The 27,310-nt window shown below is 41.1% G+C and overlaps 1 protein-coding gene across 1 annotated transcript in view; it reads left to right on the top strand.

Moving 5' to 3' along the window:
* OPRK1 (opioid receptor kappa 1) overlaps positions 1 to 27,310 on the top strand; it is a 78,140-nt gene that overhangs the window by 18,271 nt on the left and 32,559 nt on the right. The window contains exon 1 of the mRNA XM_080379442.1: positions 1 to 27,310. This exon is cut by the window's left edge and continues 18,271 nt beyond it; it is cut by the window's right edge and continues 14,397 nt beyond it. The gene's annotated coding sequence lies outside the window, so the exon portion shown is untranslated.

Raw genomic sequence — 27,310 nt, forward strand, 5'->3', positions numbered from 1 at the left:
ACGACTTTCAGGTTTCCCAGGAAAGCTGCACATTTGCTCCCACTGTTCCCTAGATGATAATGGAAGTAAAACAGAGAAAAATCCAATCTTTTCCCAGCGCTCATTTTGCATGGAAAAACTTTATTTCAAAATTCTTGGGAAACCGTGGACACTTTAATTAAAAACAAACCAACCCAAAGCAAAAGCACATATTAGCTTAATTTTTAAGTGTGTTCTTTCTACAGCTGATGGAAAACAGGCTTCCCTGTTGAGGAACTCCGCTGAAGTTATGTTTTTGCACTGAGTTGGCCTTTTTCTTCCTGGTAGAAAAAGACAAGGAAGGTGAGTTGATCTAGACCAAAATCAGTGTTTAGGGTGCTTCCAGGCTAACTGTTTTAATTCAAAATGTTGAAAGCAGTAATCAGAGTTGATTTATTTGTTTAAAAAATGTAACCTACTTGACAAAACTTCTCTATTTTGGGGGTCAGAACAATATTTGGCCTTCTTCCAGGAACATCTTGGAAGCAGAGAAGAAGGGAGAGTTTTTCTCTTCCTCTAAATATTAATGTGTGAATTACTAGTGGTGTGAAAGATCAGTCTGCATGTCTGGTAGTCTTATTACTTCTAAGTGTTCCTGCATGGCAATTAATTTATTAATTGATTTACTGATGCTTTGTGTTTTGGGACCTGTATTGTGAGTAGCAGAGAAAATAAATCTGTTGGTAGCACATGGCCAAGTTGATTTATTTTGTTACCTTAACCTAAAATGCTACTTTAAATGAACTGCCTGCTATCACAGACAGGTATCCAGCCATAGCTGGGTGCTTTTTGGGTTCAAAAGAAAGAGCTTCTGCAGGCTGTGAAGGATTCAAGACTGTCCTTGCCACCTGTGGTGAGTTGACTTCAGTAGATCTAGAGCCTCCAAGCTAATGCTCACTTGAGAGCCGAGTTGTTTGCACCAGGGAAGACCTGAGCAAGGGAACTATCAAATCACTGTGGTACAAGGGTAAGGGTGGTCATTGGTACATGGCTTTGTAACAGCAGTTGTCTCTCCCCTTTGTGCGATATGGAGCTTTTTCCAAGTAAACCTCCTTGAATTTAAACAAACAGCAAAGGATTTACCTGCATCTCCTGCATGTGCCTTCCCTTTTATACTGCTATGATGTGATGCAGGGCCATATTCCCTTGCCACTGGGGCCATGTTCAAACAAAATGTGTATGAAAACATGGGGCTGCATTAGAGCATCTTGCGTTTGGTGAATCTGATCTATCAGCACAACATAGCTTGATTTTTAGAGCAAGAAATCTGAAATTAAAATGGCTTATTGATTCCCTGTGGCTTTCTTAGCCAGGCTAATTCTGATATGCACCACAATTGTCCCCCAGGGGTGATTTTAATTTAGGTCAGAGTACCTACAACTGCAGGACAACACTGTGGTGTTTATGCAGTAGACAGGGATAAGGAAAATCTGGCAATGTCTCAGTAAGCCCCAAGCTGCTGGCTTGGTAGAGAAGTGCTGTACAAAATTAGCTTTGCACCATCCAGGGAATTTTCCTGGGACTTAGTCTTCCAGAATTTTATCCCATCTTAATGAGATAAACCAATATAAATGAATTTAGCATAGAATTTGATCTGACAAACCCTGGCTTGAACAGCTGCTCCAGGTAACAAGCAATGAGGAATCGGAGCGGGGGACTTCTGAATTTGATCTCCCCTCTCTGCTAAGCCATCCCCAACTTGTATATCTGATTGTCCATGAATTATGGCAGTTGATATCTAATGGTCTGGGACAGGCATGGCACAAAAAGCTGCTATTTGTCAAAATCCACAGTCCTTCAAGCTGCGGAACTCCTGTTCTTGTGACAATTCTGAATATGAAAAGATAGATAGGTTCTGCTATAAAAATCTTGGGGCTGGAAAATCTCAGCACTCTGGAAAAAGAGGTTAATTGTCTGTATAGTTGTCACGTCCAGCTTCCCTTTGAACTGGCAAGCTTGAGTGGAAAATTTAATAAACACTTTGAATCCTGACCAGAATTACACATTTTTGTAGGTATCAATAGGAATACTAGCCTTCTGTATTCTTTGAGAATGATAAAATATAAAAATGTCTGTTTAGAATGAACTGTTAAATAAACCAGCCACATTTCTTGAGTCCTTTACAGGTTTCTGAGGTGCACATTCCTGTTCCCAGCCTAGGTACTCATTTACCCAAATAACCAACATTTAAAAATGGATGGTGGGCTTTCTGAAAAATATTTTTGTGAATTTTCTCTGAAGTTGCACGTCATTTACTCCTTTTATTCATCTCATTAGTATAATGGCTTCTCCAAAATACAAGTACATACCCCTGACAAGGGCATACCCCTCACAGAATTTTTTTTTAGATTTGTTTTTAAGGTGCTAAATTTAGAGATAACAAAGACCAGGGGTGGGAGAAGAGTGGGAGGAATAAAACTCAAGAAAAACAAGTGAAGCACAATGCAATCACTCACCACCCAATGACCAACGCTCAGCCAGTCCTCCAGTTTATACACTGAGCATAAGGTTCTATGGTATGGAATATCCCTTTGGCTAGTTCGGGTCAGCTGTCCTGGCTCTGCTCCCTCCCTGCTCCTTGTGCACCTGCTCACTGGCAGAGCATGGGAAACTGAAATGTCCTTGACTTAGAGCTAGTGTGTTATTAACATTATTCTTGTACCAAATCCAAAACACAGCTTTGTACCACCTACCAGGAAGAAAACTAACTCTATCACAACCAAAACCAGGACACTTATTAAAACCAGCTTCAGCTGCTGGGGCTTGCATTTGGTAGACAGGGCAATATCCTGCAGCTGTGCACAGGCTGCACCAGCCGCTCTGCTACTGGTGCCGCAGCCACACAGGGCTGGTGAGGAGCTAACCTCTCACATTGCTGGTGCTTATCTGGAGGTGTCCCCACTCCTAGTTCCTTCCTCCCTGAGTAAAGGGAGGGCTGAGACAAGTTGCCTTGGAGTTGTAGTTTTTTGTTTAGATGTTGTTTTCCATATTGCCTGAGTGACTCTAAATTATACATATACATCTTGTCTGTGAACATGCCTTTTCAAGAGTATGACCAAACACCAGTGTCTGAACCTGCACTGCAGCTGGGCGATTCCCCCCTGGCCACCATGAGTCATGCAGGCTTTAGCTGTGCTTCCCTGCTTGCTGTCTTCATGGACAGTGGTCGTGCCTGGGGTATTTTTTCCTTGATACTGTTCAAATTAATTTTTTTTTTGTATGTGTTAAAGATAAGTGACATGTTGGGAGATCTCAGTCTGATCTGAAGTCCCAAGCAAGATATTTGTAAGGGTTGCAGCACATGCCTGCTGGGTGCAGACTCTAAAGCTACTGTTAGAAACCATTAAAATCTGAAATACTCCAGGCAGTTTTTCTTCAGTGGCATTTCAAGGTGGTTATAATTGTTGTTCTGACATCTGTTGCTGAGATTAGCAGTAATCTTTCTTTCCTGTTTTCTGTATGACATACTAGTACACTCCTTATAAAGTCTGTGTCACTGCGGGAATATCAAGTACTTTAGAAATTATTTGGTAACTGAAGTATTTAATGGTAATCTGTGCATTTGTTAAATTTACAGGTGAGGTGGTACAGTGTAAATAATTAATCTGGGGAGAGAACAATGTTTATCAAGGTTTCCCTTTCCTATTTACAAAAACATGCTTTCCTCAGGAGAATGCAACTCTGTTGGCGAGAGGCATACCAGATACTAAACTCACTTTTGAAGACAGTCCCTGCTCTCCAGGTTCAACTGTAGTGGATGTTTAAGCAGAAACAGTTAATTTTGAATTGCTGCTGAAGTCTTTCTCTTCAGGTTCTTTAGCTTGCTCATATCAAAAATGTGTTGATAATTATTTCAAAATTCTTTTATCATCAATACTCCCGTCAGTAAGTCAGCTTCACTGGGGGCCCAGCTTCAGTGCTTCTATGCAAACACATACTATAGCATGGGGAATAAACAAGAGGAGTTAGGGAAATGTGCATGCCCATAGTGCTATGATCTTACTGGCATCATGGAGATGTGGTGAGATGGTTCCTGTGACTGAAGTGTTGGGTTGGAAGAGTACAGGCTCTTTAAGAAGGACACACAGAGGGGGTGTAGTCCTCTAGGTCAATGACCACCTGGAGTGCGTGGAGCTCAGCCTGGGGATGGATGGGGAGCCAACCAAGAGCTTATGGGTCAGGGTGATCAAACGGACAGCATGGACAAGTGACATTATAGTGGGAGGGGTCTGCTACAGGCTGCCTGACCAGGAAGACCAGGTGCATGAGGCCCTTTTACAAGCCCTGATCCTTATGGGGAAATTCAACCACCCCAGTATCTGTTGGAGGGACAATACAGTGGGGCATAAGCAATCCAGGAGGTTCCTGGGATGTGTTGATGATAATTTCCTTCTTCAAGTGGTAGAGGAGCCAATGCAGAAAGGTGCCTTGTTCTCACCAACAAGGAGGGCTTGGTGGGGAATGTGAAGCTTAAGGGCTGCCTTGGCTGCAGGGACCATGAAACAGTGGAGTTCAAGATCCTTAGGGCAGCAAGGACGGTGCACAGCAAGATCACTACCTTGGATTTCAGGACAGCAGATGCTGGCCTCTTCAGGGATCTGCTTGGTAGAGTATCATGGGATAAAGCCCTGGAGGGAAGAGGGGCCCAAGATAGCTGGTTAATATTCCAGTATCACCTCCTCCAAGCTCAGAGAGATGCATCCCAACAAAGAGGAAGTCGGACAGAAACACCAGGAGGCCTGCATGGATGAACAGGGAGCTCCTGGAAAAACTCAAACACAAAAAGGAAGCCTGCAGAGGGTGGAAGCAAGGACAGGTGGCCTAGGAGGAATACAGAGAAATTGTCCGAGCAGCCATGGATCAGGTTAGAAAAGCGAAAGCCCTGATAGAATTAAATCTATCCGGGGATATAAATGGCAACAAGAAAAGCCTCTATGGGTACCACAGTGATAAAAGGAAGACTAGGGAAAATGTGGGCTCTTTCTGGAAGAAAACAGGACACTGGTTACCTGGAATACAGAGAAGGCTGGATACTCGATGACTTTTTTGCCTCAGTCTTTGCCAGCAAGTGCTCCAGCCACACTGCCCAAGTCACAGAAGGCAGAGGCAGTGACTGAGAAAAGGAAGAACCACCTGCTGTAATAGAAGATGAAGTCTGAGAACATGTAAGGAACCTGAAGGTGCACAAGTCCATGAGAGCTTATGAGATTCATCTGTGGTCCCGAGGGACCTGGCAGATGAAGTGGCTAAGCCACTATCCATTGCATTTGAGAAGTTGTGGCAGTCCGGGCAAGTTCCCACTCATTGGAAAAGGGGAAATGTAACCCCCATTTTTAAAAAGGGAAAAAAGGAAGATCTGGGTCAATCAGTCTCACCTCTGTGCCCAGCAAGATTATAGAGCAGATCCTTCTGGAAACTATGCTAAGGCATATGGAAAATAAGGAGGTGATTTGTGGCAGCCAGCATGGCTTCACTAAGGGCAAATTGTACCTGAAAGATTTGGTGGCCGCCTTTGATGGGGTTACAGTGTTGGTGGATGAGGGAAGAGCGACTGATGTCTTCTACTTGGGCTTGTGAAAAACATTTGACGCTGCCCTACACAACATCCTTGTCTCTAAAGTGGAGAGATTTGGATTTGGTGGATATCCAGGATAAGGAACTGGATGGATGGTTGCACTCAAAGAGTTGTGGTCAACAGCTTGCTGTCTGTGGAGACCAGTGACAAGTGGTGTTCCTCAGGGGTCCATACTGGGACTGGTGCTGTTTAACATCTTTGTTGGTGACATGGACAGTGCAATTGAGTGCACCATCAGCAAGCCCACCACCACCAACAAGCTGTGTGATAGTAGACACACTGGAAGGAAGGGATGCCACCCCGAGGGACCTTGAGCAGTAGACCCATTTGAACCTTGTGAAGTTCAGCAAGCCCAAGCGCAAGGTCCTGCACATGGGTTGGGGCATTCCCAAGCACAGATACAGTCTGGGCGGAGAACGGATTGACAGCAGTCCTGAGGAGAAGGACTTTGGGGGTGTTGGTTGACAAGAACCTCAAGATGTGATCGGGCAATTAATGTTTGTAGCCCAGAAAGCCAACCATATCCTGGCTGCATCAAAAGAAGCATGACAAGCATGTTGAAGGAGGTTGCTCCCCCTGTCTACTTTGCTCTTGGGAGATCCCACCATGAGTACTCTGTGTTCACTTTGGGGCCCCCAACATAAGAAGGACATGGAGCTGTTGGAACAAGCCCAGAGGAGGGCCAGGAAGACGATCAGAGGGCTGGAGCACCTCCCCTGTGAAGACAGACTGAGAGCGTTGGGGTTGTTCAGCCTGGAGAAGAGAAGGCTCTGGGGACACCTTATAGCAGCCTGCCAGTGCCTAAAGGGGCCTGCAAGGAAGCTGGAGAGGGACTTTTATAAGGGCCTGTAGTGACAGGACAAGGCGGGGGATGGTTTAAAACTGAAAGATGGTAGACCTAGATCAGATATTAGGAAGAAATCCTTTACTGTGAGGGTGGTGAGGCACTGGGCCAGGTTTCCCAGAGCAGCTGTGGATGCCCCATCCCTGGAAGTGCTCAAGGCCAGGCTGGATGGGGCTTGGAGCAACCTGGTCTAGTGGGAGGTGTCCCTGCCCATGGCAGGGTGTTGGAACTAGGTGATCTCTAAGGTCCCTTCCAACCCAAACCATTCTATGATTATGTGATTCTATGAATAAGTCTTTGTTGTCATACATTTAAAAACCTTTCTGTGACACCTTAAATTTCAGGATAAAATTGCGTCAGAATAATCTTTTTCCTTTTTATTTTTTTTTCCCAACTCTGGTTGCAGTCCTGTAAAAAAGTTATTGAAATATATTTTTTAAATCCGTGATCATACCCCTCCAACAGTGTAATGACAAGGGCTGATTAAAGGGACTAAATCTCTGTAACCAGATATGTTTTCTCACAGCTCTTGTTTACTGGACCAAGTTTTTTTGCACTTAGCAAGGGTGCAATAATCTATAGTAAGCGAGTTGCTCTGATTTAATTTCCCTGATGATCACTCTGAGTATGCACTAGCTACAAGGCAGCTTCCCCTCTTTTTAAAGGAGAACAAAATCCCTCACATGATGATGCTCTTGGGGTTCACGGGCACAGTCAAACTAATCTGCTTTAACACCCTTTTTTGTCAGTTGAAACCTAGGTGTCTAAAGAAAGTTAGATGCCCAGCCTCTCTTGGTAGCTAATAGAAAGATTCCTCTACCTTTAATTTTTGGAGGACATAATTATTAAATCCTTAAAACTTAGATAATATTTTGATGTTGTGAGATACTCAGGATACTTCTTTTATTTTAGGGGGACATAATTATTGAATCATTAAAGCTTAAGGGAATAATATTGTGATGTTTTAAGGGAAAGTTTATAGTTGTCCTGAAAAAAAAGCAAATATTAAAAGAAACTGAGTATGTACATACATGTGTGACTGAATTTGAATGCAAGATCTAATTTAAATTCAGATATCAACAACACTAACACCTTGCTGCTAATTATAGCTTTTCTGTATTTAAACCTTGTGGTAGCATATGCTACTGATACACTCTGTTTAAATACAGTAAGGTCTGTTGGGAAAGACTCTACTTTTAGGATGTTCATTCTGTTCAAGCTGTAGGAGAAAAAACAGTCTTTGCGATGACCAGATGAAAGTATTATTATTATCATCATCATTATTAGCATCATATCCATCATCATCACATAGTAATTGTGTGAGGGGTCCTGTTTCAATGAACACTTTCCATCAGTTGGGTTCCTGAACACTTCACAGAAAGGCCCGTATCGCAGTCACACCTATAAACCTGGGCACCTTAAGCAAAGTGTGTGGGAAGTGAATCGTGCAAGGCCATTAAGCTGGCAATTAAAATGAGAATTCATACAATTACGGCATTGGATAGTGCGATTGTCCTCAGTCCTGTTTTGATGCAGAAAAGCTACTCAGGGTAGTGCTGTCTGCATAGCATGGTAATGCACCATGTTGTCTCCTCTGTCCAGGAGCTTGTCAGCATTGCAGGTGCAGAAATACAGAAATGAGTTTGAAAATCCACATTTTCTGATGTTTTTCAGTAAATTAGAGAGGATCAGGAAAAGATACCTAAAATAAGGCAGTAGTGCAGACATAATCCTGAGAATGGTGTTTTTGAAGCATAGGCTTGCTCCCTGGTCCCTCTTGCACAGGCAGTGGACGTGCAAGCTGGGTGTCTCAGGAGTAGCAGCAGCACGAGGCAGGGTCGGAGCGGCTGGCTGGCCATGGCAGTGGTTTTGGCTCTTCCTCCTACCTGTCCATCTTTGCTCAGCATTGCTGCCTGCCCAGGCTCTCCCAGCCCAGGAGGGCCCTATTAGTTCAGGAGTTCCTCACCAGAGAAATAACTGATGAGGTCTGTGAGAGCGCAACAATCTATTTTGATTCCGTCATAAGAAAAATACATTTTCTAACAAGATTCAAGGTTTCAGTATGGAGTCTGCTTCTTTAGTTGTCCTTTTCTCTTTTTTTGTTGTTTTCACAAATTGTATTATGTTTAGGTAATTCTCTTATGGGACAGAGAGAAGAGTAGACTTTCAATTTATTCAAATTGAAGTGTAAACTTTGCTTTGTAATGTAGATTTTGTAGTAGTCTTTCACAAACATTCTTGCTTACACAGATACTGAGTGTCATCTCTGTGTCTTCGCACCCTTACAGTAAAGGTGGTGCAGCTCCATGGAAATGAGTGGTGCTCAGCAGTAGAGGGGACAGTCTCCCTTCAGCTCCTCCTCTTAGACCCATAACCTAGAGTCATTTCAGTGACACCAATGAGTCCATGCTTTTTGACTGATCAAATATGTCACATGGAGGATGCTCCTGTGAAACTGCTGAGGTAAGACTAGATATAGCTCATCTGCTTGTAGCATCACATTATTAGCTGTGAGGAACAGTTGTTCCATATTCTGTTTTATATGTATTAGAAACAAATATTCCATATACAGGAAAAAGAAACAAGATGCATTGAACAAATGATTTGCTTAATTATACTTAATAAGTTGTTAATGTGCCTTCTGGGCCAAAGCTTTAGCTAGCTCTTCTGTCCATCTTTATTTCAGTCAGTGAAAATCTGCATCTACCAATAATTACATCCCCAGCATTTGCATTTGAAGCAGTCTAGATAAAACTGACGCATGCAACTAATAAGGGTCACTGAAGGTCACTTGTCTGCCATTAATATTTAGACGGCAGCATTTTCAAGATGAAAAAATTTTACTGCGTGATGGTAACAGGCACATACTCTAGTATTTATGTTGTATATTTACGATTACTTTTATTGTGGACCTAAGTTTACAAGCAAATGTTGTACAAAGGGAAAATGTCCTAATGCTCAGTGCAGTGGGCTGCTTGTTCCGCGCACAGCAGTAACCAGGTGACAGAAAGGGAACATACTATTTTTGAAACAAAAAAGCAGCAGAATTATCTGCAGGATGTTAATAGAGAATAGGCGGATCATCAAATCTTTCCTAATAGATGCAGAATCCTTCCCAGTGAGAGAAGGCTCCAGGAAGATCTAAGTGCAAACAGTCTCACTGGAGCTTAATCATTCAACAGGTCAAAGAAGATTAAAGCAGATGCTGAATATAAAAGGTAAAATCTCCCTTCCTCCGTGCAACATCTGCTCTTTTTTTTTTTTTTTTTTTTTTTTTTTTTTTGCCAGAGGTGGCTACTCTGCTGCTTCCCCCAGCTAATAAAATTAGCTAAATCAATTGAAAAAGTTTGCTGCAATTTTTTCAAATATATGTATTTTAAAAAATTAAAACTGTATGTGAATGACATGCTGAGAATGAATTTCTGAGTACATATTTATTTGGAGGCTCAAATTTAACATTTCCTGTATAAAACCTTGTTTGCAAAGATGAATGTGGAGGATCAGCAGGTAGATGAGGAGAAGAGCAGATAATAAATAACAATTTAAAAGAAAATTGCTTGATGAATTAAGCTTACTGAATTAACTGTAGTGAGTGGTCCACAAAATAGTGGTGTTGCCCTTCTTTCAGTATTTATACTCATTTGGGTATAAATACTTTTTCCCTCACTTTTTACAGGATTGTATGTAGAAATGTGTCTTTACATCTTTCAATCAAAGTTGATTGAAATTGCCAGATGTGTTCCCTAGTTATTACAATGGACTGACCCAACACAAGGCTCAGGAATGTGTTTCTAAGAAACTCAGTCTTGGCCAGGAAATCTTCACCAATTCCAGGTTACAAAACCTGGAGGGGATTTGTACGTTTGTAATACCAAAGATATAGCACTTGTACAGTGTTTCTAAACTGGAGACCTCTAGAAGAAGCTTCAGATGGGAGGACACTGTAGTTTTTCTGATTCATAGCACTGGAAGTGAAGGAAAATGAAGGAATGGGTTGAACTGAGACAACAGGGAATTCAGCCACAGGACACTGGATTACAGTGAAATTTTGAAGTATACAGCAACTCTGAATGCTAATCCCATGCATCTTTCTACAAAAAAGTTTTAAGAAATATCTATCTATATGCGCACATATATACATACCCCTTAAATTTATATAACAATCATTGTTTATTAATTATTAGGATTTACATAAATATTATGTATAGTATATCAAAATTATCTTCCACTCTGTGTGTATATTTATAGAAATATCTAAAAGTGTAATTGAGGAATAAACTCCCAAAATTTGGGAGGTAAAGGAGGAAAACTGATAATATTCTTTCTGTCAAAGAAACATGAGACCTAATAAAAGCGAGGACACAAGCTAATAACAAAAATACTTTTTTTTTTTTATTATTGCTCCCTAACCTTCTGGGTTTATTGCACTCAGAGATGCAATGTTTCTAGGGCAACAGCAGCATTTTCCAGTTCAACCCTGTTAGTGTCGTAGCATGTCAGGACAGAAGCCTGACCCTTTCCTTTTCTTTTCTTTTTTTTCCCCTCTCCAGAAACATGGCAACTGTATTAACATTAAATAAAGCTATAGCTATATTTTTCCCCTAAAGTATTTGGTTTATTCATGGGAAATGTATCCCTTCCTCCAGAAAGGTTCCTCTGAAAACCATGAACCACTTCTGGGCGAAAGTACTGATTCACTATATTCAATCCCATCAGAAAAAAAATAATTTTTTTTTTTGGAAAATGACTCCGTGTTCATGAAGTCCTGTTACTCACTTCCTTGCTGTATTGCTTTTAATTTCTTTCCCAGCAGTTTCCAGTTCTCACTGAGATAGGATAGTAGGATGGATAGACGGTGGACACTCTACTTTTGAAGGGTGTAAGGAGTGATCTGTGGAGAGACTGACTCTTTTCACTTCTGCCCTCCCCCGCCTTGTGTCTAATAATGGAATGTCTTACTGTATTTTTTTATTAACCTGAAAACAGAGACATGCATGTACAGCTGGCCAGACTAAATAAATCTGCAGTTAGCAACATCTCTCTCAGTGCCACTTTCCATTGCATGCAGCCTTTGTATACTTTTGCTCAAGATGGGAAGAAACAGATTAATGCAAATCTTGAGCTTCCTCCAGAAGATGGTTGCTATTTGAGAAGCTGGCTTGTGTGGAGGAATCTACACAGCCTTCCCTTGAAACCCTGAGCCTGTCAGACAGCTGCAAGACAGGCTGGTGAGCTGAAAGGAATAGATACAACTCAAAGGGAAACTGTTGACCTTAAATGTAATTTTTCCAAACTAGCAGTAGATGGACACAAGATCTGCTGGAGTCCAATGGTGACTAGATAAAATCATGGCAAGAGGACTGAGGAAATATCCAACTGGATGCCAAACCATCAGTCATTCAGAAGAGCAAAAGTTAGGGGGTCATGGTTGGGGAGGTTCCTTCAGACACCCTTCGTGGTATGCCCAAGGAAGAGAAGTGACAGGCACAAACCCTGGTCAAATAAGTTGCCCTGGATCAGAGTTTGTCACCTACCATCACTGGCACGAGTACCTTCCATAGCCACCACCAGGGTGGTGGGCCCAAACAGGACTTCCCAGGGTGCTTCCCTGTGGAGCTGGAAATGGAAGAAAAAGCGGTGGGCTATGTGCCAACAGGTAGTTTAGTGTATGCAGTTGGTGTTTGGATGGTTGCACATGCCATTGCTGTGTTAGGTCACAGAATTGTTCAGGTTGGAAGGAACCTCCTGATCATCTACTCCAACCTTCCCCACTCAGCCTGTTTCTTCATAAGCAGGAGTCTGAAAAATGTGCATGTGGGAAGAATAGTGCATTTATGAAGGGGAATTTGGGTGGCATTTTGTGCTTTCCCACAGTTAAATGGGGTACATTGGCAGTAAAAGGGAACAAGCTCGCTGATACCTGCTAGTTGCACACCAGGCTTTTGTGTTTGATCAGGGCAGCTAATGCCCAGCATGTCTAAAAGCTGGGTCCTGCAGTGTGGTAAATGGTGAGCGTGATCGCCGTGCTTTTAGTGTTGAATTTTCAGTGTTGCTCCAGCACACCTTGGAGAAAACCACTACAGTGCAGAATGGCTTGGAGCTGGGCATGGGACAGGAGGGTACCTGCTCCCATACTAAGCGGAGGTTGAGCAGGAAGTTCATTGTATGGGGAGATGACTGCAGTAAGCTCTGTGCATCACCTGATACTCAGAAATTGATGCCTTGCTCCCTGGAGACAAGATATTTCTGCAAACACACACTTGGAAATGTGTTTGTCATAAGATGAATACATTTTATTTATTGAGCAGGTTCTATATAAGCTAACATTTTTACAGTAACATTGATTTTTCCAGATTCCAGCTTAGATTCTCGGAGTAAATCACTGTCATTTCAAAGGAGCTACCTACACTATAGCTTCACTTGCCTTCAAATGAGCAACTTCAGTTTATACCAGCTCTAGAATAGGCTAGGAAGTTAGGAATTCTCAGTGCTATTAATGTAAATTTACTTGATTGTTGTGCTTTCTCTTTTAAGTGGGAAGAATGATCTTAATTACCTTATCTCCTGCCTTTCAGCATTCTTCTGGGAAGAAGCAAGCAGCAATAGCTCTGCAGAAGTGGTAGACCTAGAGCTAAAATTGAATGCTGTATTCAGGAATAACAAAGGTGGAAGCATTGGACTGACTAGTGGAAAAATGGACTGACTAATGGATTAAGTAGGCTGGAAAAGATCTTTAAGATTATCTAGTCCAACTGTAAACCTAACACTGCCACGTCCACCACTAAACCATGTCCCATATAGCAACAACCAATCTTTCAGCAATAATCGATATAACAGCAACAACCAGGTAGGTGTATACTATTGCAGGTTAGTACAAACTTACCATTAGGGCGGGAACTTACCCTCAAAACAGCAGCAGATATACTGATGATAAGTTACTTATTTGGCTATATAATACCAGTATAAAGTGAATATGTATGTATATCTTGGTTATGTAGCTTCTTGAAGCCGTCTTTGTGGGTGAGGAATAATCAACTTACCACAAATAACGCCACCTTATAAAATATTTGTAATGAATTCTAAATAACACACTATGCCTAACAGTGTGAGAACAGTTAATTTCCATTGACAGAGTTAATAACTAACGACACTGGAGATACTTGTTCAAAAGCTCCATGTTTCCTCATCTTCCTGAAGCCTATTTGAATAGTCACAGCCCAAAAAGGTGCCCCAATACCCTGTGATCAGGCTGTTCAGGGGGGCATTCGTTGAGAACTGGAGCTCCTGAAGGTGCTATGGGCTGAGTTTGTTTGAAGCTCTGCTCAGCCCAGAGCAGATGGGTTTGCTATGGGTTTGGGAGCCTGGCTGGGTGATGTGTTTGCCTGCAGCATGCCTGACCTGCTGTGAGCCCCTGTGCTGGACACGGGACTCTGCTACACGAGCCCCTGTGGAGGACATGGAGAAAACATGTTTTCTGTGGCCAACAGTATCAATCCAGTCACGAAATGGGAAATGCAGCACTGACTTTATCTTGTGAGAAGGCAGAAAGATGCAGCAGAAATCCATACAAAATAAATTCACACTGACCCAAGGCCTAAGCACCAGCTTATGTGACTGAAAGCTGAGGTGACACAGCTAAAGTGATACTTTTATAAACTAGTTCCATAGCCTCCAAACACATTTGGTTGCTTTAAAATCCCTTTTCCAACTGAAATGATACATTAATTGTGTTACGGGAGAACTTTACGTTCAAGACTTGTGGAAGATGTCAGAATGATAGTACTAAACCTTGGAGTCTGCTTCCCTTACCAAGCTTCACTTTTTGTATTTTTTTTTAAATTTAATATATGCATATATATATATATAAAATCAGCTCATATGTGGAACATACAGATATTTTGGAAATTATAGTATGTTCACAACGCATCCTCAGGAGTAACAGCCTGCAAAAGCCATACAGATCAAAACAATAACTCTGTGCTAGCTAGACAGATTTGACTTGGAGATAAAACACTCTAAAAATCACATGCAAATTGAAAAAATGCAAATTAGGGTGGAAGGGAGGTTGGAAAGTTCCATACAAGGCACAAACCTTGAAAAATATATCAAAAAAACTCAGGGTGACAGTGGGCAGCAGATTAGCTATCGATGGTGACATTTGTAACCCTTTGTAATCCTGTGACAATTGCTTATGACAAACCATATAAATACAGAGGAAAACCAGACAGGTTTCTGCTGGTCTTCAGGTACAGGAAAATACTATCAAGGGATGTGGATGTTTTCACCACTAACCAGATCTGGAAATGCAGTATGCTTGACTGTCCCAAAGAGTATTTTTTAGAAAACAGGACGGAAGGAAGGACTAATTTGCAAGTACAAGCCATCTTCATTATTACATGTACAGCAAAACTTGTTCTTCAACCTTGTGGTAGCTTTATTTCAATTAAAATTGGATGGGTTTTTCTGAAGGTAAAAATGCAGATGCCATCTGTGGTTTGACTGCTTATGCACTTCATTATCTGTAATAGAGTTTGATGATTATTTTAGTTTAGGCTACAGCATGTTTTTAGCTTTTGTTTGGTCTTAGGTGCTTGTGATGGCAGCACAGATGTACCATCAGAGACGTGAAATGCCTGCTTCAGAGAGATTGTCTTCTAAACCTTATAGAGATTTTTTCCTGGGTCTTAGCAGTGCCAGGGGTGCCTGGGCAAAGAGCAATTAATTAGTATTGTGCCTCCAGGGAAGCAACATTTCCAGTGAACAGGAAGGAGGCCAGAGATACTGCATTCATTAATTTGACCCTTGGGATGTCTGGAGTTGGAGAGTAGGTTCTGTGGGTGGAAACCTCTCTGAGCACCAAGGAAAGCTATGGAGTAGCTCCAAGACACAAACCCATTGGTTTCATGATTATATGTGGGTGTAAATAAGAGCGGTAAGCTGTTTTGCACTAAAAGAAAAAAATGTATGCTGGATCTCAAAAGAGCTGTGTATGGTGGAAATTGCACTGTTCAGACTTCTATAATCAGAGCAGGGAAATATTCCAGAAAACTATCCTGCATCAAGAACTGTGTTGGGTGTATAGACTATTGCTTGATTCATTTTGCAAATAAAGAGGCAGTTGTTCAGATTAAATGCAGGTTCTACACTAAAAAAGAGAAACTTGAGTGGTACTGAAACAAATCAATAGAAATCAGGAACTAGAGTCTTGTTATCATTGTAATAGCAACACAGCAGGTCATTTGAGAGGTTTGGACATACAAGTTGCATAGCAAGAGTAATGCTGAGTGATGAGATATGCTATTCTCTTCCAAGGAGGTCATCAAGTTTGTAACACCATGATACCAGTTTGCCCTTGCAGATGAGAGAATAAAAGCCTTGGAACTAGGAATTTGGAATGAGATCTCTGCTTGGCATGAAATTTTGACATATACAGTCAGAGCTACTTATTTTTAAAGCCCTAAATTCATCATGTTTATTTTAACAGGAGCTGAAGCTATGTGTGGGTGTGAATGCTCATTTCTCTGCTTTAGTCCCATATCCAGGTATTGACTTGGGCAGGATTCTTCTCCCCAGGTAAGGCTGACAGGGACCTTTAAAGAGGGGGTGGGGGCACTATCTTCTGAAGCTTGGGGACTGGTAAGATCATGGAGCTAAATGCGTTTTTGAAAGAAAGGCCTGAACATCGGAAGCAGCATGCTCTCTAGCTGTATTAGGTGTTCGTTTGGAGGACTGGAATATCTGGTGATTCCTAATAACCACTGACGTACAGAAACTTAGATTACCCAAGTTATCTTTATACACATTTATAGAATATCTAAAGACATGTGTCTGCACTATCACAGGAGCATGCATATCATCACTATGTAGTGCTTTCAAAACTTATGCGCAGAAAGCTTGCTACTGCTCTGCTGTGAAATCAGGAGGCATCCATGTGTTTCAACAGTGATTGACTGACACAGTCATCGACCTCTGTAACTAGTGATCTGATGTTTCCTGTGATTAATCCCTTTTGGCCAAGCATAACTGCTATTCTTATAGTGCTGTTGTTGATTTGGCACTTATACTTCATCGACAGCTGCAGATGCAACCATAGATATTTTCTTTTTCCTTTAATTTGCTGTGGAAAATTGGCAATTTAAAGTCTGAAGACCAGTAGTAGAAATAGCCCAACTATTCCATAGGGTTCAGGCTAATATTTCTTTCTCTTCTGTTTTTCAGTGGTCTTTTATAGTTTTTGATTCCCTATACTGGTCTCCCATGGATTATTGGTCACTCTTCTCTCTTTCTTGTCTGAATGTGTGTTTTATTGTTTTAGAGCTGTGAACACTAACAGGGTCTGGCACAATGTAAATAGTCTCATGTGAAAAGAGCAAGTCTGTTTAATTTGATTTTTCTCTTTCTGTGACATCTGCAAGATGCATATACTCAGGGAAGAAACCTCAGTTAGGAAAAAAAACTTTCCATCAGACTGGGAGAGCCAAAGGTCCAGCATGGTCAACAGAAGTGTGTTAATTCCTTGCTTGGCAGAGAGGTGTTTCCCTGGCACTGCCAGGCCCTAGAAACTGGTTGGGGGTTTGGGCTCAGACAGTGGTTGTTAATGAGTCATACTCTAACTAAAGGCTGGTGAGAAGCAGAGCACCACAGGGCTCTATCCTGGGGACCTCTTGTTTTATACCTTTACCAATAACCTGGAGGAGGTGACATTACACACTCATCAGATGAGCAGATAACACCTGAGGGGACCAGTCAATATGCTGAAAGGCAGAGCTGACCCATCCAGAGGGACCTGGACAGGCCAACACTGAACTTACGAAATTCAGTAAGGGCAACTGCAAAATCCAGGCCCTGGGAAGGAAGAAAGGCTGGCAGTGATGTAGGATGAGGACAGACTGGTGGGACAGCAGCTCTGTTGAAGAGTTCCCGGGGATCATAGCAGACAGTCAGTGGCCCATGAGCCCAGTGTGCCCTGTTGGAAAGAAGGCCAACGGCATCCTGGGTGCTGTCGGCAGCAGCACAGACCGTAGGTTTAGGGAAATGATGGTTCCCTTTCACTCAACACTCTTTAGGCCATGTCAAGATTCTGCATTCAGTTTTGGGTCACCCAGCAAAAAAAACAAAGACATCGATCAACTGGAGCAGGTTCAGCAGAAGGCTGTTGAGGTTGTCAGGGACTGAAGCACTGTACCTGTGAGGAGAGGCTGAGGGGATGGGGTCTTGTTTGGCCTGGAGAGGAGGCAGCTTTGGGGGCACCTAACAGCAGACCCCCAGTAGCTATGGGGAGGTCATCAAGAAGAGGGAACCAGGCTCTTCACAACAATGCATGGTGGGAGGAGAAGATAGAACAGGCACAAACTGAAACAAGAGAGGTTCAAACTGCATACAAGGAAAACCTTTTCTCCATGAGGACAGTCAGACAGTTGTACAGTTCCCATCCTTGGGGTTTTTCAGGACCTGGCTGGATGAAGCCCTTAGCAATGTGAGCTGACCTCATGGCTCAGCCTAGTCTGAGCAGGTGGTTGGACCCCTGCAGATCCTTCTAACCTGAATTTTCCTGTGATTCTCTGGAGAGATGGTGTCTGTCACACAGCAATTTGCAATCTAAATCGAGACCAAAGATGACCACAGGGGAACACAAAAGATGTAAAAATACTATAAAGCATTCTGGATCAGTGGGAAACAGTAGCTTTGGCATCCAGTGGTTTTACTGTTTTGAAAATTTAGACTAAATGTGGTGTGGTAATGTCAAAAAATTGTGGTAACTATGACCCATAAAGACTGTGCATGACCTTTTCTTGACAAAACTCTGTCAAACCAGTCCTGTCTGAAGGAGCATTGACTATAAACACTGGTGCCTCCGATGTGTTCCAGTATAGGGATGACTTTCTATCTGGAAGAGGTCAGTGAGAAAAATGAGTCACAGTTGCTTTCTTGGGAGCTTGCCAGTTTCAGACCAGGAGGAAAATCCAACATGGAATATATCTATTTTTCAGTTCACCCTTTTCCTGATTTTTCTTTTTTTATGCAGATCAGACTGGGCTGCTTAACATAATGATGAGAAATCTGAATTACTCTTGTGTCTGGATTTTGTATTACTATGTCTGAGTTTTCTAGTCCTGTGGACTCTGGTTTAAGTGTTCTGTTTAAAAGTATGCTTCCTAGATAAACAATGACTGCATACAGCCTACAAAGTGAATGTGACTTTTATAAGCCCTTCATAGAATGCTTTAAAGATCAAAAAAAGAAAATGATCTGTTTGTATATGTGGTATTTGTGTACACAAAATTGCAACCCATCTTTTCAGTCAGAAAGGTTTTGTCCATTTAGGAGGATTAAAAATTATACTTTTTCTTTCTATCATAACTCTCAGTCAAGATTTCCATTTAAAATAGCAATTTGCAAAATTTCACGTTCTTATTATCTCATTGCTTGTCATCTGCCTCTCTCCAAACATATTTTACACTTCCTCAAGCAGAAAGTGCAAAAGATGTGCCCAAATCTGTTAACAATAAATGTACAAATCTCTTTTGCCTGTGTGAAATGTATTCACTGTCATAAAGATCAATTGATGTTTAATTCATACCTTAAGTTTTTAATCTGCTCATTTGACCTTTTTGATATACTGTCAATAACACTGGTGCCTGAATAATGAATTTTATCTGTTCTAAGCACTAGACTGCTTTACTGCCTTCACAGCAGGTTTTGAAAAGTGTCATGTCATTCAAGTGTTACTAAAAGTGAACGATGCAGTGTTATGGAAGAAAATGGTAAATATGGCCTTTAGCAAATATTGGAGGTATTGGAGCATGCAATTTGCAAGAAGATTAATGAAATATTTCTCTCTTTCCTATATAGGGAATTCTTCAACAGCTTTTTCCAAGGACTCCACACCTTTTTAGGAATATTGTTTCTTTTCTCATTGTTTCTCATGTATGCAGTGGAGTCTGAGGTGCCCCAAAGTTTTGATGTGTTCATACCAATGGCCTAGTGTGAACCAGTATTCAGAGTCAAAAAGATGCAAGAAAGCCTATGAGACTGTATTTATGTGTCAAGGTTTTGGTATGGAGAGAGGCTGCAGGGATGGTCTCTGTGAGAAGAGATCAAAAGCTGTCCCCATGTCAGAGCCACTTTCAGGTGGTTCCAGCATGCCCCCACTGCTGCCCAAAGCTGCACCCATCAGCTGGCAGTGCCTCTGTAAAAGATATTGAAGAAAGGGTAAAAAATGCTGTACAGAAGCTGTGAGAGAGGAGTGAGAAAATGCGAGAGAAACAGCCCTGCAAAGAGTAAGGTCAGTGCAGAAAGAGGGAGAGGAGGTGCTCCAGGTGGCAGAACAGAGAGTCCCCTGCAGCCCGTAGTGCAGACCATGGGGAAGCAGATTGTCCCCCTGCAGCCCATGGAGGACCGCAGCAGAGCAGGTAGCCACACTGCAGTTTGTGGAGGATCCTGCACTGCAGCAGGTGGATGTGTCCCCTGCAGCCCACGGAGAATATGTGCAGGAGCAGGCTCCTGGCAGGACCTGCAGCCTGTGGGAAGGAGTCCACACAGGAGCAGGTTTTCTGGCAGGAACTGCAGCCTTTGGTAAGCAATCTCCCTGTCCTTACCTCAACCCATGAACTTTCCCATCTCATTTTCTCCTTCTGTGCTGCTGAGGATGGGGAGCGAGAGAACAGCTGGGTGGGCACTTCGTGGTCAGTGAAGGTCAGCCCACCACAGAGACACATGGCATACAGACACCATTTAAGAACCAGTTGGGGGTAGGGGTGAAGATGAAAATTTAGAAAATAAAGGTAATTTCAGCCTGGTTCTGGACTGAGGGATTTCTCATCTGAGCAAGGCCGGAAGTGAGTGGATGTTGAATGGATGATCAATGTATATGATTTGTTCATCTTTTTTCCTAACCATGGAGATAAGTAATTGTGATAGTTGGTAAATTAGTCTGCAATGAGAGGCACAGGCTTTATGTATTTATATGTACCCCAAGCTCAGAGTGGAGAGCAGTATTGCTACACAGCCCATACAACCTCTTATTTCCACTCAGGCTTGAATTAAGACTTTATTTCCTTTTACAGCTTTTCAGTTGTAAGAAAATGCTTACATGTAGCAAGATGCTATTTAATTCAACCTTAATGTGTCATTGTGAGGTTGAGGAATATTGCTGCCTTCTTAACAAATCTAATACCCGGCATGACTTGTTCAAGATGACAAAGAAATTTGCGGTTGAGATTGAATTGGAACTTGAACTCATGCAGGATCCCACAGCTGCAACAACAGCATTGGGGTGCTCTTGGCACCAGCTCACACTAATCATGACAAATAAAGCTGTACAGATCTTTTCACTACATCTCTCTGCTGAATGTGTTCCCTGCATGAGGCAGAAATCCTGAATGTAACAAAACAGTTAATCTCCTTTAAAATCTCCATGGTAATGCCTATGCACATGATGGACAGTTGCGCAGATGAAATCAAGTTAAAACCAAGCATTCTTCACTCTGCCTTTTCTGCTCCTTCCATGCCCAGCCTGGGGACCTTCCCACACTGAAAATGTTGCACTTATATAAGTAAACTTCAACCATGGTCATTAAAGATAAATATTATTTCCTCAGTAATCTGAAAAATTAAAGCGGACATAAACACAGCACAAGTTATCTTTAAAGATTTAAATCAACTGTTATAGTTGTGACTCTGCATATTTATGTTTATACCTATGTATACATATATATCTGCGATAAAAAATATTAAAGTTTAGATCAGAATTAAGGATCTTTGAGATGAAACTTTTTTTTGGTGTTCATTACAAATATGTATGGACACTACAAAATACACAACATCCTTCATGTTCTACTACTTTGTTTTTTGGTGTTTGGATTGAATGAATGCTGTGGTAAGGTTTTGTGACAAATGTTTATTCAAGCATTTGTTCAAATTGAAATTGTTTTGTATAAGACACAAACCGGAAATGTTTAGCATTTGTATAAGACACAAACATTTTAAGGACAAGTTAGTCTTCAGTCTGGACTTGATTTTTGATTCCCAGTGAGATTTCAAGAATAAACCAAATAACTGCAGAAAACGGGTTGGCTAGGTTTGGAGGTATTTGTGTAATGGTAATAGCACTGACAGATATACATAGTGTCCTGCTGGACCAGTGTCTTACCTGTTTTATGCCAATAAGTTGTGGTTGATAGGAATTCTGGTTTTTAATGTAAATGTCAGATGATAGATGGCACTATTGGTGGTAAAGTTTAAAAACATTGAGATAAAATCCCTCTTAAACCCTTTGTGTTCATTCTCAGGATTTTGGGGTTGGTTTTTTTTTTGGATACCTGGTGAGCTTTGCAACATTGGTGTTTGTGTAACTTGGTCTCCGTAGCATATGGAAGTAAAAGTCACACTTCTGTTCCCTGAAGCAGCACAGGGCTAAGGCAGTGCACGGTGCTGGGCTGTGCTGGCAGGGGTCTTGCTGACCACAGCGAGGGAAAACATGCTGCAGACCATGAAGGCTTCAGCATGCTGACAGCAGGGGAATGAATGCTCCCACTGGCATTACAGACACAGTACAGTGGTCAAGATTTTACAGTCCTTGTGTATCTAAATCATCTTTTATATTTTTTTTTTATGTAGGTGCAAAACATTTTCATTTTAAGTCCTAGCCTACAACCAGCTGGATACTAAAGAGCAGCATGAAGTTTGTTGGTGCTACAGATACCTTGTTTACAAGGTTTAAAAGCATAGCTGGGTTATATCAAAGAGAAGACATTTATATAGTCTCACCAGAGAACATTCTCCTGAAGCTCCTGTAGCTGCTTGGAAAACTGCAGCCTGGATTCCTCACACCCTTTTGCTCTTACTAAGCTGAGACAGTGTCAGAAATGACAGGCTACAGCTGACAATTTTGGATACAATCAGACTGGGTTTAGTGAGGCTAGACTTTCAACCTCAGGCTTTCTTACAAGGAAGAAAACGTCTGTTAATTAAAACAATCTAATTTAAAGCATATTAAAAACTGTCTTGCCCTTGCCTTAGATAATGGCAACTGTAGGGAAACAAATTAGCTGTTTATAATTACCTGTTTTATCATCCTCAGAAATTCCCTGTTAGAAAACCCAGGGACTCCTAGGGTAAACCTTGATCAGATGAAACAACCTTTTGATGATGTTTGAAAGCTTGACTGTTCTCATTGAAGCAAAGCCACAGTTGGTGTCACACCAAAGAAATACCAGCTGGTATGATATGCACCCTCTGCTGAAGGAGATGATGAGCTGATGCATCTTGCTGTACAAGGTGTGATAGTGTTACAGCTGTCTCCAAAAAACAGGTGATAAAGACATTGCAGTTGCTGAAATATAAGCAAGGGTAAGATTTTGTCTACAGAATGTTTATTCCTGGTCATAATGGGAAAATAAAAAAAATCATAAAATCCTCCTAATCTCCTACTTTGTGTTGTCTCTGAGGTGCGGATGGTTAGAAGGCTGCCTTTGTATTGCTAAATTGATATGTACTTTATTGAGACACATCAATGATGTCGCTCTTGCAGTACCCTATGGGCTGGAGTAGTACTCCAAATACAATGAAAGGAAGTAACTGTGTAGATATTTTATATTTTTTATCTCCTAGGGACAAAAATGATTTTAATTTAAAATTCTCCTTTTTACATTCAAGTGTAGATATGTACTGACACAATAGAGGAATAAAATGTTAAGCAATTTCAAAGTAAATTTTGTATCTAAAGATGAATTTTCAAAGAAGGATAATCAGAAGCAAGAAATAAAAGGTCCACACAGTTAAGTAAGTAAAATAAGAGTGGAATTTAGTACAATAATCACAGTCAACTTTAGGTCAGGAGACCTTCCTTCATTGTCTCCAGATGAAATATAATCCCACCAGAGAAGGGAAAAAAATAGCTGTCTGTGAAACTCCAATGATTTTTTCATGTCTCTGTAGGATTATAATCTCCTTAGAGCAGCAAAGATGTTCTGAACTTCTCGTATGTAACACCGGAGTCTAACATGTATGAATCAATTTGAATTTCTTTGGGATGGGGGGTGGAATTCTCAAGAATTTTCCTTCTGTATTAAAGAATAACTTTCATATCATGCTAGAGAATAACAGTAGGAGAATTTTTAGGCATGAAGTATTTATCTAATCAAATGGCACAAACCATTTGAACTATGTGGTTGTAAAAACTATTAACATTTTAAATGAAGCAAGGAATAAAGCCTGCTTACAGTGGCTGTAGACTAATTTATTCATCAAGACTTAATAGCAATTTCAAAGCTAATGACTCATTTTATTGACCTCTTAGCAACAGAAGTAACGTCAAGCATTCTTTGGAGAACATTGTAGTAGAAATTTGGGGTTAGCAACAATACTTTCTTTTAGAAGAGTTAGTAATTCTGTTTGTAGCTATGAGTATGATTTGGGCTTTTCTTCAAACTGATTTAACGCTTGGACTGATTTCACCTCCGAAGCACACCCTGGAAATGAATGACATGATTTGAGATACTCATTTTTTGTTGTTTTGGATTTAAGAGCAATAATCTGTGACAACCTGATCTAGTGGCCACCCTCAGCACAAGCTCAGCCCAGCCTCACTGGTGCCCACACCAGGTGTGGTGAGTCTCTTCCACAAACCGTAGAGAAAACTTGGAGGACTAACTCTGAGCAGACAGCAAATGCTTGGTGCTCTGAAGGGAAGCCCCAGCCCTGCGGGTGGGCTGCCTGGTCTTTCTGGTGTGTAAGCAATTTGAAGCAAACAAAACCTGCCACTGTCTGCGTGTAGGAAGCTTGTTAATAAAGGATCTTAATTTGGGGTTGTGCTAAGCATGCCGCTAACAAGCACCAATGCTACAATGGATATGGAATAGGGACCTGGCGATGGGCAATGTTCATAATGCTGCTGTGAACGCAGCCCATTAAGCTCTTCTCAGTGCAGGGATTGTCTTGGCTGTGGGTACCAAAACTTGGTATGACTGTGAGCTGCTACCTGCCCTGAGCCTCTTATAGCACTCCTGTCTTGCAGGAGACAGGCCTTGGTATTTCTATCCCATTTGGAACTAAAATTTGGGATTTATTTAATTCCTTTGTGTTGGGGAGGTGGTGACTTAGTGACTACTGAAGTAGTGTATGCTAAGCAGAGATAACGAGTTTTCTTGCTGTCTGTGTAACGGCAGCAGTGTGAATCCCTATGGATATTAAATGCCTCCCATTGCATTTATCTTTTAATTGAAAATTTACAATATTGAAGACAGGTTAGCACAAAGTAATTTTGGAAGCTCCTGGCACATACATGTTAGATGAGAGATCTAAAATGTTAGAGAGACCTTGATTTAAAAATAAAAATAATGCAAGAAGAGCTGTGTGATAAAGTCATACTTTGAGGAAATAATACAGTGGATAGCTAGGTTAGCAGAAGGAATGCTCCCATCATTTACCCAGTTGGCTCTAATGTGTCTCTTACCACCAAGAGCAGCAAAAGTAGTTTGTGGGTAGATGAGTATTCTTCATTTTCCCTTTAACTTCTGATACAGTAATTAAAGTCATGCTGTAGCAGATGCCAAACATGAAGGCATCTAAATATAAGGTCACTATAAGGTTTTTTCTACCCACTTTAGGGCAGCATTATTTCCCATGTCAGAACTATCTGCAAGCTGTTGTGCCTGGCTAAACGTTCCTTCTGCCAGGCTCATGGGCATCCCATAGGCATTTTCCTTCAGGGCCTCCTAAGCTGTGCTCCTGCCCCACGCACGGGCAAGCGGGCAGGACTCTGACCAGTGCTGGCCATGGCAGAGGGATGTCTCCAGGGTCTCCATTTCTCTGGGAGCCCCAGGTGACCACATCTAGCAGAGCTGTGAGAACTTTCCAGGCTCTTTAATCCAGCTACTCAAGAATAAAATTGGTTGCCTCAGGACCAGGTGTGCCTGATTCAAGGATCAAAGTGTCCTGAGTTAATTTCAGCAATTTCCTTTTTGGAGAAATTTGCCTTACTTCACAGCTTATGTTAAGGACCAAGATCTCTCATTATAATTTTCTTTCCAGAATATTTTGTAGGATATATTTGCTCTGTTTTCTTTTGCATACATTACCCTTTACAAAGAAAAATTTCAGTGCAAGTCTACTATCATTCATGAGGATTACTCCCTTTCCCCTGTGATTTAAGAATGTCCCAAGATTTCTGCCTGCTTTTGAAATGTGTTTTTCTAAAAACACTTCAGTCTATATTAATTTCCATAACTAGAAAAATTCTGTAACTAATCTACCCTGTTACTGATTAAAGTTTTATGAGTGCTGTACAAAGAAAAAACCAGTAATCTACTTTTGCCAAAATTATTTCTCTGTTTCAAACCTTTGTTTCCTGTTTCCTACGGATCTTGAAACTTATTTTTTCAAAGTCTTTATTACATTTTGTAAATCTTTTGCAAGCCTTTCAGAGATTTAGTAAAAATAATGTATGATAAATGTGACTAAAATAAAAAGTCAATTGCAAGCTTAGTCCAAGTACTACTGATCCTCTCAACTGTAGAAATACAAAGTATGCAAAACTAATGAAGTTGGATCAATGTTAACTTACATAAAAAAACCCAACATGATGTTGATTACTTAGAGTTTAAACAAAGAGGCAACTATAAAATAATTATTGAACTTAAAGGAATCGACATCATGCTGTTTTGTGAAGATATGATATTTTAATCTGCAGCCAAAATTAAAAGTTGTAAGCTGCCTCCTTGGTTTCCACACACAGCTTTTATTCAAACCACCAACTTTGTAAGTGCTAATCCAGCCAGTAGATAACTAACAATATAACGCACCTACCAAGGTATGACAAGCTTTGCAAATTCAACTTCTTTCATTGGTAGCTTAAATGGTAGTCCAAATAAGAGACTGATGGAGAAATGAGTTTATACATGCTTATCTATCTGTCTATCTATTTATGCACTTTGGTGGCTTACTTCTACATAAAATAGATGAAAATTCTGGCCTCAGAAACGTCTGTGTGGTAATCAGGGTCTCGTTCTTCTGTCTTTAAAATAAGGGAAAGGCTCCTTGTTTTGCTTTCTCATCTATTTCAAATCATTTGGCTACGTGTCATGGACCGTTGCATTTCCCAACTGCAGAGACCACAAGCATTGTTATTGTTGCACTTCCTTCTCCTAATCACCAATCTTCTTCCAGGAAAAAAAACCCAAAACCAACACCAAAACCCAAAATCCATTTATTTCTAAACCCCTGGTATTTTCCACTCTTAATGTTTACTTTCTACCTAATTTTGACCTTTTCAGTATGAGCCAGCATGCCTGTTCCTTCACTAAATGAGCTTTGGCTGTGCTTCAATGACTGTGCCTCATGGCAATGTAGCTGCAATATCCGAGGAAAGGATCTCTTTCTCTAGTAACCACAGATGACACTGGGGTTCTGAAACCCCTTTCTTCCTGATAAAGACTTTCATTTTTATGAACAATGCTTGTAGTTTTCTTCCTTTCTTCTGGAAACTGATTTTTCTAAACAGATTGTTGTTCATATTGATTTTCATTGATTACAGGTAGCATGTTTTAATCTTATAAACCTTGGATAATACATTTGATTCATATTGAACAAGCAGGTTTCATTATTAAATTAGACTTAGATGGGATAAAAAGTATAGAATCATAGGATGGTTTGTATTGGAAGGCACTTCTAATGATCATCTAGTTCCAACCCCACTGCCATGGGTGGCAGGGACACCTTCCACTAGATCAGGTTGCTCAAAGCCCCATCCAGCCTGGCCTTGAACACTTCCAGGGATGGGGCATCCACAGCTTCTCTGGTCAGCCTGGTCCAGTGTCTTACCACCCTCACCATAAAAAATTTCTTCCTTGTGTCCAATCTAAACCTACTATCTT

Source organism: Falco punctatus (genome assembly GCF_963210335.1).
Source record: "Falco punctatus genome assembly, chromosome: 3".
NCBI classification, from domain to species: Eukaryota; Metazoa; Chordata; class Aves; order Falconiformes; family Falconidae; genus Falco; species Falco punctatus.